Source organism: Hypanus sabinus, unplaced genomic scaffold, assembly GCF_030144855.1.
Source record: "Hypanus sabinus isolate sHypSab1 unplaced genomic scaffold, sHypSab1.hap1 scaffold_1920, whole genome shotgun sequence".
NCBI lineage: Eukaryota > Metazoa > Chordata > Chondrichthyes > Myliobatiformes > Dasyatidae > Hypanus > Hypanus sabinus.
The window spans coordinates 23,778-35,161 of record NW_026780015.1 but is presented as its reverse complement, the minus strand read 5'-3'; the positions used below and the strand labels follow the sequence as shown (position 1 = coordinate 35,161).

The 11,384-nt window shown below is 45.7% G+C and overlaps 1 non-coding gene across 1 annotated transcript; it reads left to right on the top strand.

Moving 5' to 3' along the window:
- The first annotated feature begins 434 nt into the window (after positions 1-434).
- On the top strand, positions 435-523 carry trnar-ucg (transfer RNA arginine (anticodon UCG)). The gene is given in 2 exon segments: positions 435-471; positions 488-523. It is a non-coding gene; the product is annotated as a tRNA-Arg (tRNA).
- Positions 524-11,384: the final 10,861 nt, after the last annotated feature.

The following is an 11,384-nucleotide window of genomic DNA, read 5'->3' as shown; positions in this document are numbered from 1 at the left end:
CTCTGTTTCTCCCTCCCTCTACCGTTCCTCTTCTTTCTGGCTGGTAGACTTTTTGTGCTGGGTACCATTGACAACCGCTCCCCAGGCATTGTCAAATGAATGGCATCGACCTTGATCGTCCACTCACTTCTGGCCCTGCTTATTCAATCCTAATTGGGATTCCAATCCCAGAATATAACGCCGCCGCTAAAGTCAGTGACGTGTACCTTTGAGAATTCCTTTCTGTGACAGAAAGAGGTAATTGAATTTAAGTGAAGAGCCCAAAACCAGAATGAATGTAGAGATATTGAAAACAATGGCTGAATGCTCACCTGGGATGAAAACACTGCGTGCCAGTACTTTTAGCTCAGTTGGGAGATCATTCTACAGGTGGGAAACTACTTGCAGCAGTCAACATGTTCCCCATTTTTCCCCTGATATTTCTCCTACAATAGGACCGTGTGGCCTAATGGATAAGGCGTCTGACTTCGGTACTGGATTGGAAGTCATCAGAAGATTGCAGGTTCGAGTCCTGTCACGGTCGTTTTGCCAAACTGGCGGATTCGGTTCCATCCTGTCTCTCACTCCCTGCAGAATGGTTGTCTCAATTCCGCGTGGGGATTAATCGGAGTACACCACCCTCGGGGAAAATGTAATGTCTCGTCTTCGTTGTACGCAACCTATAATAGTATGTGTCCAGTCTTTGCAGTATTTCTGAAAGCACTTCGTTACCAATTCGTAAACAATTCATAAACAATTCGTTGGGGCTTCTCAGTGCTCTCCATCAACTGACTAATATTCTCTGGCCTTGACCGTCTCATTTTCTCTATGGATGTCCATTCTCCCATCAAAGGGGCCTTAAAGCTCTTCACTGATTTCTCAAAAAAATAAAAAATAAATTCCCTTCGTCACCACCATCCTCCGTCTGGCAGAACCGGTCCTCAACTCAGCAGTTTGTCCTCCAGCTCCTCCCTCTTACTCTAATTTCAATGGGTGGCCATGGAACTCGCATAGGACCCAGATGTGTCTGCATTTTCCTAAAACAATCCATGTCCCAAACCTTCCCCGGTAACGCACCCCAATGCTCCCACCGCTACGTCGACCAATGCATTGCTGCCGCTTCCAGCAGCCGTGCTGAGCTTGACAATTGCATCAGCTTTGTCTGTAACTTCCACCCTGCCCCACGTCCCACTCCATGCAAGCAAGTCAAAAGGAAGGAGGAACCAGAGGTCCATGAGCCAGTCCTCTACGGAGGACGAGAGAGGGTCAGCAACTTCAAATTTCTGGGAGCTACTATTTCAGGGATCTCTCTTGGACCAATCACGTGCAATTGCTAAGAAAGTACGGCGGCGCCTCTGTTTTCTTAGGGGTTTGCGGAAATCCGGCATGACATCTGAAACGTTGACAAATCTCCATAGAAGTGATACAAAGTGTATCGACTGGCTGCATCATGGCTTGGTATGGAAACATCAATGACTCCGCTTCAGCAGCCGTCCATAGCAATGAGTTCCACAGACTCACCACTGTGATGGTAGAAATTTATCCTCATCTTTCTTCTAAAGGGAAGCCCTTGTATTCTGAGGCAGTGCTGTCTGATCCTAGACCTTCCCCACTATGTGAATTATTTCCACCACATCCACTCTCTCACCGTCTTTCAATGTTCTGTAATTTTTAGTGATATCACCCAAAATTCATCAAACGCTTCCCGCACATTAACCCTTTAATTTCGGGATCATTGCCCTGTGCTTTCCCGGCCACCTTTCCAATGCCAGTGCATCCTTCTTTCGATAAGGTGATCGAAATTGCTCATCATCCCCGATGTGCTGTCTGATTATATTAAGACTCAGCATTTAATATTGTAGTCCATACAAAATGAATGCTGACGTCGCATCCACGAGGAAATCTGCAGATGCTGGAAATTCAAACTGACTTAGAGTCTCGGCCCGAAATGCCGACAGTGCTTCTCCTTATCGATGCTGCCTGGCCCGCTGTGTTCCACCAGTATTTTGTGTGTGTTGTTGCTTGATGACATCGCATACTGGATGATTTGATGCCTATGGGGACGGCAGCCTGGAAGAGTTTGAAGATGTCCATGAAGACGTCAGTGCTTTGGCGTGCACACTGCCTGAGCAGTCGGCCTGGGATTTTGACTGACCCGGCGCTTTACGGGGACTGGCTGCGTGCAGAGTCGTTCCTATGTCTGCCGCTGCTGCAGACAGCGGCTGCCAGTCTGTTAGACTTGATGTTCCTGTGAGTTTGCTCTCTGCGGAGTCCTTCTCACGTTCCAATTTGAACTTACAGCGAGTTTCACTTTTAATGCGGATAACAGCAAGTCGGCCGTAAAGGTGCCGAGAGCAAAGGATTGTCGGAGTTATCTTCGACAGCGGCTTTACGCTGATAGATGAAACTTCTCTTCCATGATTTCATCTCCCAGATCTTCCACTCTGCATCCATTGCAACGGCAGTTGAATTTTATCTGTGGGCACAGATTAGATTGCAAGGGAATTTCTGAACGAGCACAGCGTTTCTTCACAATGTCTGCACCGACCTCACTGATACACCGGCCACACAACTCGGTCACTAACGGAAGGAGTTCAAAGAGCGCGCACACAGAACTGGAAACATTTGTTCACCTATGTTCTTACCAGGAACACCAATAACGGCAATGATCATGTAATATATCTTTTTCACACGGTAAAACGTTTCAAGCATGTTGTGTGAGTTTCCGCCTGTCTTCCAGCTGCCCGCGATCTGGCCCAAGAAACTCTGAGCTGATGAATCTCCACTGTCACTCCAGCACACTGACTCTTCAATTCTACACAAGGATGACGTGTCTTCAACAGCAGGGGTAAAAATAAAGATGATGCAATTCAATTAAAATCCCATTATGGAGAGGTTGACACGAAATTGCAACATCTCAAAGATGAAGAAAGGACGATTGGAGAAGTCAATGAATGTTGTTGTGAAACACTCTCCGGCTCGACTCTCGGTTCTATGATTGCGATTGTTGATCTTGTCCATTCCTCGGGTCCACTAATGCGATACGTCATTGGGCTGCTCTGCTTCTCTCCGGGAATTTTCTCGATTGTTGATCACAACAATGGAAATTTAACAACGAAAAAGTTCTTCGTACCTTTTTATAATACAGTGCAGAGTCTTAAACTAAGATAGTGTCCAGGTTTACGATTATACTGAACGGATGCAGATTAATGAAATTAATAAACGCTCTGTAGTGCGACTCACGTCCATCGACAAAAAGCGGGTATTCCCAGTGGCCAAGCTATTCCGTTCCACTTCCCAGTCCTTCTGTGACATGTCGGTCCATGGCCTCATCTTCCACCCTAATGAGTCCACTTTCAGTTCGGATGTGCTACACCTCGTATTCCATCCAGACAGTCTCCAATTCCGTTCCACTTCGCAGTCCTTCTGTGACATGTCGGTCCAGGGCCTCATCTTCCGCCCTGACGAGTCCACTTTCAGTTCGGATGTGCGACACACCGTATTCCATCCAGCAAGGCTCCAATCGGTTTCTCCAGCCAGATATTTTTCTGTTCCTCCTTCCTCCTTGTTTATGTCTCCACTCAGGCCTCTAACCTCAGTTCCTGGCCTGCCTACCTCCGCCCCCGGTAACTCTGCCCCTTTACTGCCTCCTATGGTCAATTTTCTCAGTGAGAGTGATTACCGCGTTACCCATCGCCTACAGTCTGTCACTCTGGGCAAACAGTGGAGTTCGCCCCTCTCCGCCTCTGTCCAGCGACGAAGTTCAATGCAAATTTACTTCCAGTGTTTTCATGTCTGCGTCTCCTCTTCGACTCCCCGTTTCTCACCCACACAAAAGGTCAGGTTTGGCTCGCTCCTTTTAAATTCTGCAACTACCCTTCTGACCGGGGCTCGTTCACTCCCTGTCAAGCGATCCGATCGTATTCCTTCTTCTCCAGCCATTTCCACTCATCAACTCCCAGCCTCTTATTTCATTCCCCTACCTCACCAAAGTGGATTCATCTCTCACATTCTAGCATGCCCGCCTTCTCTTCCTACCACATCTTCCTTTTTCTTGTACCTTTCCCTTTCTTTTCCAGTGCTTATGAAGGGCCCCGGCCCGTAAAGTCGACTGTTCATTCATTTTCACACATTTTGCTTCACCTGCTAAGTAACAAATGTTATTCGACCCCCATCACACACCAGATAATTCCGTGTTTTACCCCGTCCCTCCCTCTATTCAAACATGAATATCCCAGCCTGATACAGACCTTCCCTCCATCTACTCAATGATTAAAACACCATTATTACAAACCAATTCTGTCCTCCCTCCACACTCCGATTAATATCCCCCGTACCCCTAACAGTCCCTCCCTCTACACAACGATTATTGCACCATTATTTCAAACCCATTCTGACCTTCCTCCTCTCTCCGATTGATATTCCCCCCCAACATTTCCTCCCTCTAAACAACAGATAAAACACCATTATTACAAACTCATTCTGTCCTCCGATTAATATCCCCGGTGCTCCTAACATCCCTCACCTCCATACACCCATTAATCCGCCATTAAGTATCGTTATTCTGTCCTCCGATTAATATCCCCGGTACTCCTAACATCCCTCACCTCCATACACCCATTAATCCGCCATTAAGTATCGTTATTCTGTCCTCCGATTAATATCCCCGGTACTCCTAACATCCCTCACCTCCATACACCCATTAATCCGCCATTAAGTATCGTTATTCTGTCCTCCGATTAATATCCCCGGTACTCCTAACGTCCCTTACCTCCATACACCCATTAATCCGCCATTAAGTATCGTTATTCTGTCCTCCGATTAATATCCCCGGTACTCCTAACATCCCTCACCTCCATACACCCATTAATCCGCCATTAAGTATCGTTATTCTGTCCTCCGATTAATATCCCCGGTACTCCTAACATCCCTCACCTCCATACACCCATTAATCCGCCATTAAGTATCGTTATTCTGTCCTCCGATTAATATCCCCGGTACTCCTAACATCCCTCACCTCCATACACCCATTAATCCGCCATTAAGTATCGTTATTCTGTCCTCCGATTAATATCCCCGGTACTCCTAACATCCCTTACCTCCATACACCCATTAATCCGCCATTAAGTATCGTTATTCTGTCCTCCGATTAATATCCCCGGTACTCCTAACATCCCTCACCTCCATACACCCATTAATCCGCCATTAAGTATCGTTATTCTGTCCTCCGATTAATATCCCCGGTACTCCTAACATCCCTCACCTCCATACACCCATTAATCCGCCATTAAGTATCGTTATTCTGTCCTCCGATTAATATCCCCGGTACTCCTAACATCCCTCACCTCCACACACCCATTAATCCGCCATTAAGTATCGTTATTCTGTCCTCCGATTAATATCCCCGGTACTCCTAACATCCCTTACCTCCATACACCCATTAATCCGCCATTAAGTATCGTTATTCTGTCCTCCGATTAATATCCCCGGTACTCCTAACATCCCTTACCTCCATACACCCATTAATCCGCCATTAAGTATCGTTATTCTGTCCTCCGATTAATATCCCCGGTACTCCTAACATCCCTTACCTCCATACACCCATTAATCCGCCATTAAGTATCGTTATTCTGTCCTCCGATTAATATCCCCGGTACTCCTAACATCCCTTACCTCCATACACCCATTAATCCGCCATTAAGTATCGTTATTCTGTCCTCCGATTAATATCCCCGGTACTCCTAACATCCCTTACCTCCACACACTCATTAATCCGCCATTAAGTATCGTTATTCTGTCCTCCGATTAATATCCCCGGTACTCCTAACATCCCTTACCTCCAGACACCCATTAATCCGCCATTAAGTATCGTTATTCTGTCCTCCGATTAATATCCCCGGTACTCCTAACATCCCTCACCTCCACACACCCATTAATCCGCCATTAAGTATCGTTATTCTGTCCTCCGATTAATATCCCCGGTACTCCTAACATCCCTTACCTCCACACACCCATAAATCCGCCATTAAGTATCGTTATTCTGTCCTCCGATTAATATCCCCGGTACTCCTAACATCCCTTACCTCCACACACCCATTAATCCGCCATTAAGTATCGTTATTCTGTCCTCCGATTAATATCCCCGGTACTCCTAACATCCCTTACCTCCATACACCCATTAATCCGCCATTAAGTATCGTTATTCTGTCCTCCGATTAATATCCCCGGTACTCCTAACATCCCTTACCTCCATACACCCATTAATCCGCCATTAAGTATCGTTATTCTGTCCTCCGATTAATATCCCCGGTACTCCTAACATCCCTTACCTCCATACACCCATTAATCCGCCATTAAGTATCGTTATTCTGTCCTCCGATTAATATCCCCGGTACTACTAACATCCCTTACCTCCATACACCCATTAATCCGCCATTAAGTATCGATATTCTGTCCTCCGATTAATATCCCCGGTACTCCTAACATCCCTTACCTCCACACACCCATTAATCCGCCATTAAGTATCGTTATTCTGTCCTCCGATTAATATCCCCGGTACTCCTAACATCCCTTACCTCCATACACCCATTAATCCGCCATTAAGTATCGTTATTCTGTCCTCCGATTAATATCCCCGGTACTCCTAACATCCCTCACCTCCACATACCCATTAATCCGCCATTAAGTATCGTTATTCTGTCCTCCGATTAATATCCCCGGTACTCCTAACATCCCTTACCTCCACACACCCATTAATCCGCCATTAAGTATCGTTATTCTGTCCTCCGATTAATATCCCCGGTACTCCTAACATCCCTCACCTCCATACACCCATTAATCCGCCATTAAGTATCGTTATTCTGTCCTCCGATTAATATCCCCGGTACTCCTAACATCCCTTACCTCCATACACCCATTAATCCGCCATTAAGTATCGTTATTCTGTCCTCCGATTAATATCCCCGGTACTCCTAACATCCCTTACCTCCATACACCCATTAATCCGCCATTAAGTATCGTTATTCTGTCCTCCGATTAATATCCCCGGTACTCCTAACATCCCTTACCTCCATACACCCATTAATCCGCCATTAAGTATCGTTATTCTGTCCTCCGATTAATATCCCCGGTACTCCTAACATCCCTTACCTCCATACACCCATTAATCCGCCATTAAGTATCGTTATTCTGTCCTCCGATTAATATCCCCGGTACTCCTAACATCCCTCACCTCCATACACCCATTAATCCGCCATTAAGTATCGTTATTCTGTCCTCCGATTAATATCCCCGGTACTCCTAACATCCCTCACCTCCATACACCCATTAATCCGCCATTAAGTATCGTTATTCTGTCCTCCGATTAATATCCCCGGTACTCCTAACATCCCTTACCTCCACACACCCATTAATCCGCCATTAAGTATCGTTATTCTGTCCTCCGATTAATATCCCCGGTACTCCTAACATCCCTTACCTCCATACACCCATTAATCCGCCATTAAGTATCGTTATTCTGTCCTCCGATTAATATCCCCGGTACTCCTAACATCCCTCACCTCCACACACCCATTAATCCGCCATTAAGTATCGTTATTCTGTCCTCCGATTAATATCCCCGGTACTCCTAACATCCCTTACCTCCATACACCCATTAATCCGCCATTAAGTATCGTTATTCTGTCCTCCGATTAATATCCCCGGTACTCCTAACATCCCTCACCTCCACACACCCATTAATCCGCCATTAAGTATCGTTATTCTGTCCTCCGATTAATATCCCCGGTACTCCTAACATCCCTTACCTCCACACACCCATTAATCCGCCATTAAGTATCGTTATTCTGTCCTCCGATTAATATCCCCGGTACTCCTAACATCCCTTACCTCCACACACCCATTAATCCGCCATTAAGTATCGTTATTCTGTCCTCCGATTAATATCCCCGGTACTCCTAACATCCCTTACCTCCACACACCCATTAATCCGCCATTAAGTATCGTTATTCTGTCCTCCGATTAATATCCCCGGTACTCCTAACATCCCTCACCTCCATACACCCATTAATCCGCCATTAAGTATCGTTATTCTGTCCTCCGATTAATATCCCCGGTACTCCTAACATCCCTCACCTCCATACACCCATTAATCCGCCATTAAGTATCGTTATTCTGTCCTCCGATTAATATCCCCGGTACTCCTAACATCCCTTACCTCCATACACCCATTAATCCGCCATTAAGTATCGTTATTCTGTCCTCCGATTAATATCCCCGGTACTCCTAACATCCCTTACCTCCATACACCCATTAATCCGCCATTAAGTATCGTTATTCTGTCCTCCGATTAATATCCCCGGTACTCCTAACATCCCTCACCTCCATACACCCATTAATCCGCCATTAAGTATCGTTATTCTGTCCTCCGATTATTATCCCCGGTACTCCTAACATCCCTTACCTCCATACACCCATTAATCCGCCATTAAGTATCGTTATTCTGTCCTCCGATTAATATCCCCGGTACTCCTAACATCCCTTACCTCCATACACCCATTAATCCGCCATTAAGTATCGTTATTCTGTCCTCCGATTAATATCCCCGGTACTCCTAACATCCCTTACCTCCATACACCCATTAATCCGCCATTAAGTATCGTTATTCTGTCCTCCGATTAATATCCCCGGTACTACTAACATCCCTTACCTCCATACACCCATTAATCCGCCATTAAGTATCGTTATTCTGTCCTCCGATTAATATCCCCGGTACTCCTAACATCCCTTACCTCCACACACCCATTAATCCGCCATTAAGTATCGTTATTCTGTCCTCCGATTAATATCCCCGGTACTCCTAACATCCCTTACCTCCATACACCCATTAATCCGCCATTAAGTATCGTTATTCTGTCCTCCGATTAATATCCCCGGTACTCCTAACATCCCTCACCTCCACACACCCATTAATCCGCCATTAAGTATCGTTATTCTGTCCTCCGATTAATATCCCCGGTACTCCTAACATCCCTTACCTCCACACACCCATTAATCCGCCATTAAGTATCGTTATTCTGTCCTCCGATTAATATCCCCGGTACTCCTAACATCCCTCACCTCCATACACCCATTAATCCGCCATTAAGTATCGTTATTCTGTCCTCCGATTAATATCCCCGGTACTCCTAACATCCCTTACCTCCATACACCCATTAATCCGCCATTAAGTATCGTTATTCTGTCCTCCGATTAATATACCCGGTACTCCTAACATCCCTTACCTCCATACACCCATTAATCCGCCATTAAGTATCGTTATTCTGTCCTCCGATTAATATCCCCGGTACTCCTAACATCCCTTACCTCCATACACCCATTAATCCGCCATTAAGTATCGTTATTCTGTCCTCCGATTAATATCCCCGGTACTCCTAACATCCCTTACCTCCATACACCCATTAATCCGCCATTAAGTATCGTTATTCTGTCCTCCGATTAATATCCCCGGTACTCCTAACATCCCTTACCTCCATACACCCATTAATCCGCCATTAAGTATCGTTATTCTGTCCTCCGATTAATATCCCCGGTACTCCTAACATCCCTCAACTCCATACACCCATTAATCCGCCATTAAGTATCGTTATTCTGTCCTCCGATTAATATCCCCGGTACTCCTAACATCCCTTACCTCCACACACCCATTAATCCGCCATTAAGTATCGTTATTCTGTCCTCCGATTAATATCCCCGGTACTCCTAACATCCCTTACCTCCATACACCCATTAATCCGCCATTAAGTATCGTTATTCTGTCCTCCGATTAATATCCCCGGTACTCCTAACATCCCTCACCTCCACACACCCATTAATCCGCCATTAAGTATCGTTATTCTGTCCTCCGATTAATATCCCCGGTACTCCTAACATCCCTTACCTCCATACACCCATTAATCCGCCATTAAGTATCGTTATTCTGTCCTCCGATTAATATCCCCGGTACTCCTAACATCCCTCACCTCCATACACCCATTAATCCGCCATTAAGTATCGTTATTCTGTCCTCCGATTAATATCCCCGGTACTCCTAACATCCCTTACCTCCACACACCCATTAATCCGCCATTAAGTATCGTTATTCTGTCCTCCGATTAATATCCCCGGTACTCCTCACATCCCTTACCTCCATACACCCATTAATCCGCCATTAAGTATCGTTATTCTGTCCTCCGATTAATATCCCCGGTACTCCTAACATCCCTCACCTCCACACACCCATTAATCCGCCATTAAGTATCGTTATTCTGTCCTCCGATTAATATCCCCGGTACTCCTAACATCCCTTACCTCCATACACCCATTAATCCGCCATTAAGTATCGTTATTCTGTCCTCCGATTAATATCCCCGGTACTCCTAACATCCCTCACCTCCATACACCCATTAATCCGCCATTAAGTATCGTTATTCTGTCCTCCGATTAATATCCCCGGTACTCCTAACATCCCTTACCTCCACACACCCATTAATCCGCCATTAAGTATCGTTATTCTGTCCTCCGATTAATATCCCCGGTACTCCTCACATCCCTTACCTCCATACACCCATTAATCCGCCATTAAGTATCGTTATTCTGTCCTCCGATTAATATCCCCGGTACTCCTAACATCCCTCACCTCCACACACCCATTAATCCGCCATTAAGTATCGTTATTCTGTCCTCCGATTAATATCCCCGGTACTCCTAACATCCCTCACCTCCACACACCCATTAATACGCCATTAAGTATCGTTATTCTGTCCTCCGATTAATATCCCCGGTACTCCTAACATCCCTTACCTCCACACACCCATTAATCCGCCATTAAGTATCGTTATTCTGTCCTCCGATTAATATCCCCGGTACTCCTAACATCCCTTACCTCCACACACCCATTAATCCGCCATTAAGTATCGTTATTCTGTCCTCCGATTAATATCCCCGGTACTCCTAACATCCCTTACCTCCACACACCCATTAATCCGCCATTAAGTATCGTTATTCTGTCCTCCGATTAATATCCCCGGTACTCCTAACATCCCTTACCTCCACACACCCATTAATCCGCCATTAAGTATCGTTATTCTGTCCTCCGATTAATATCCCCGGTACTCCTAACATCCCTCACCTCCATACACCCATTAATCCGCCATTAAGTATCGTTATTCTGTCCTCCGATTAATATCCCCGGTACTCCTAACATCCCTTACCTCCATACACCCATTAATCCGCCATTAAGTATCGTTATTCTGTCCTCCGATTAATATCCCCGGTACTCCTAACATCCCTCACCTCCATACACCCATTAATCCGCCATTAAGTATCGTTATTCTGTCCTCCGATTAATATCCCCGGTACTCCTAACA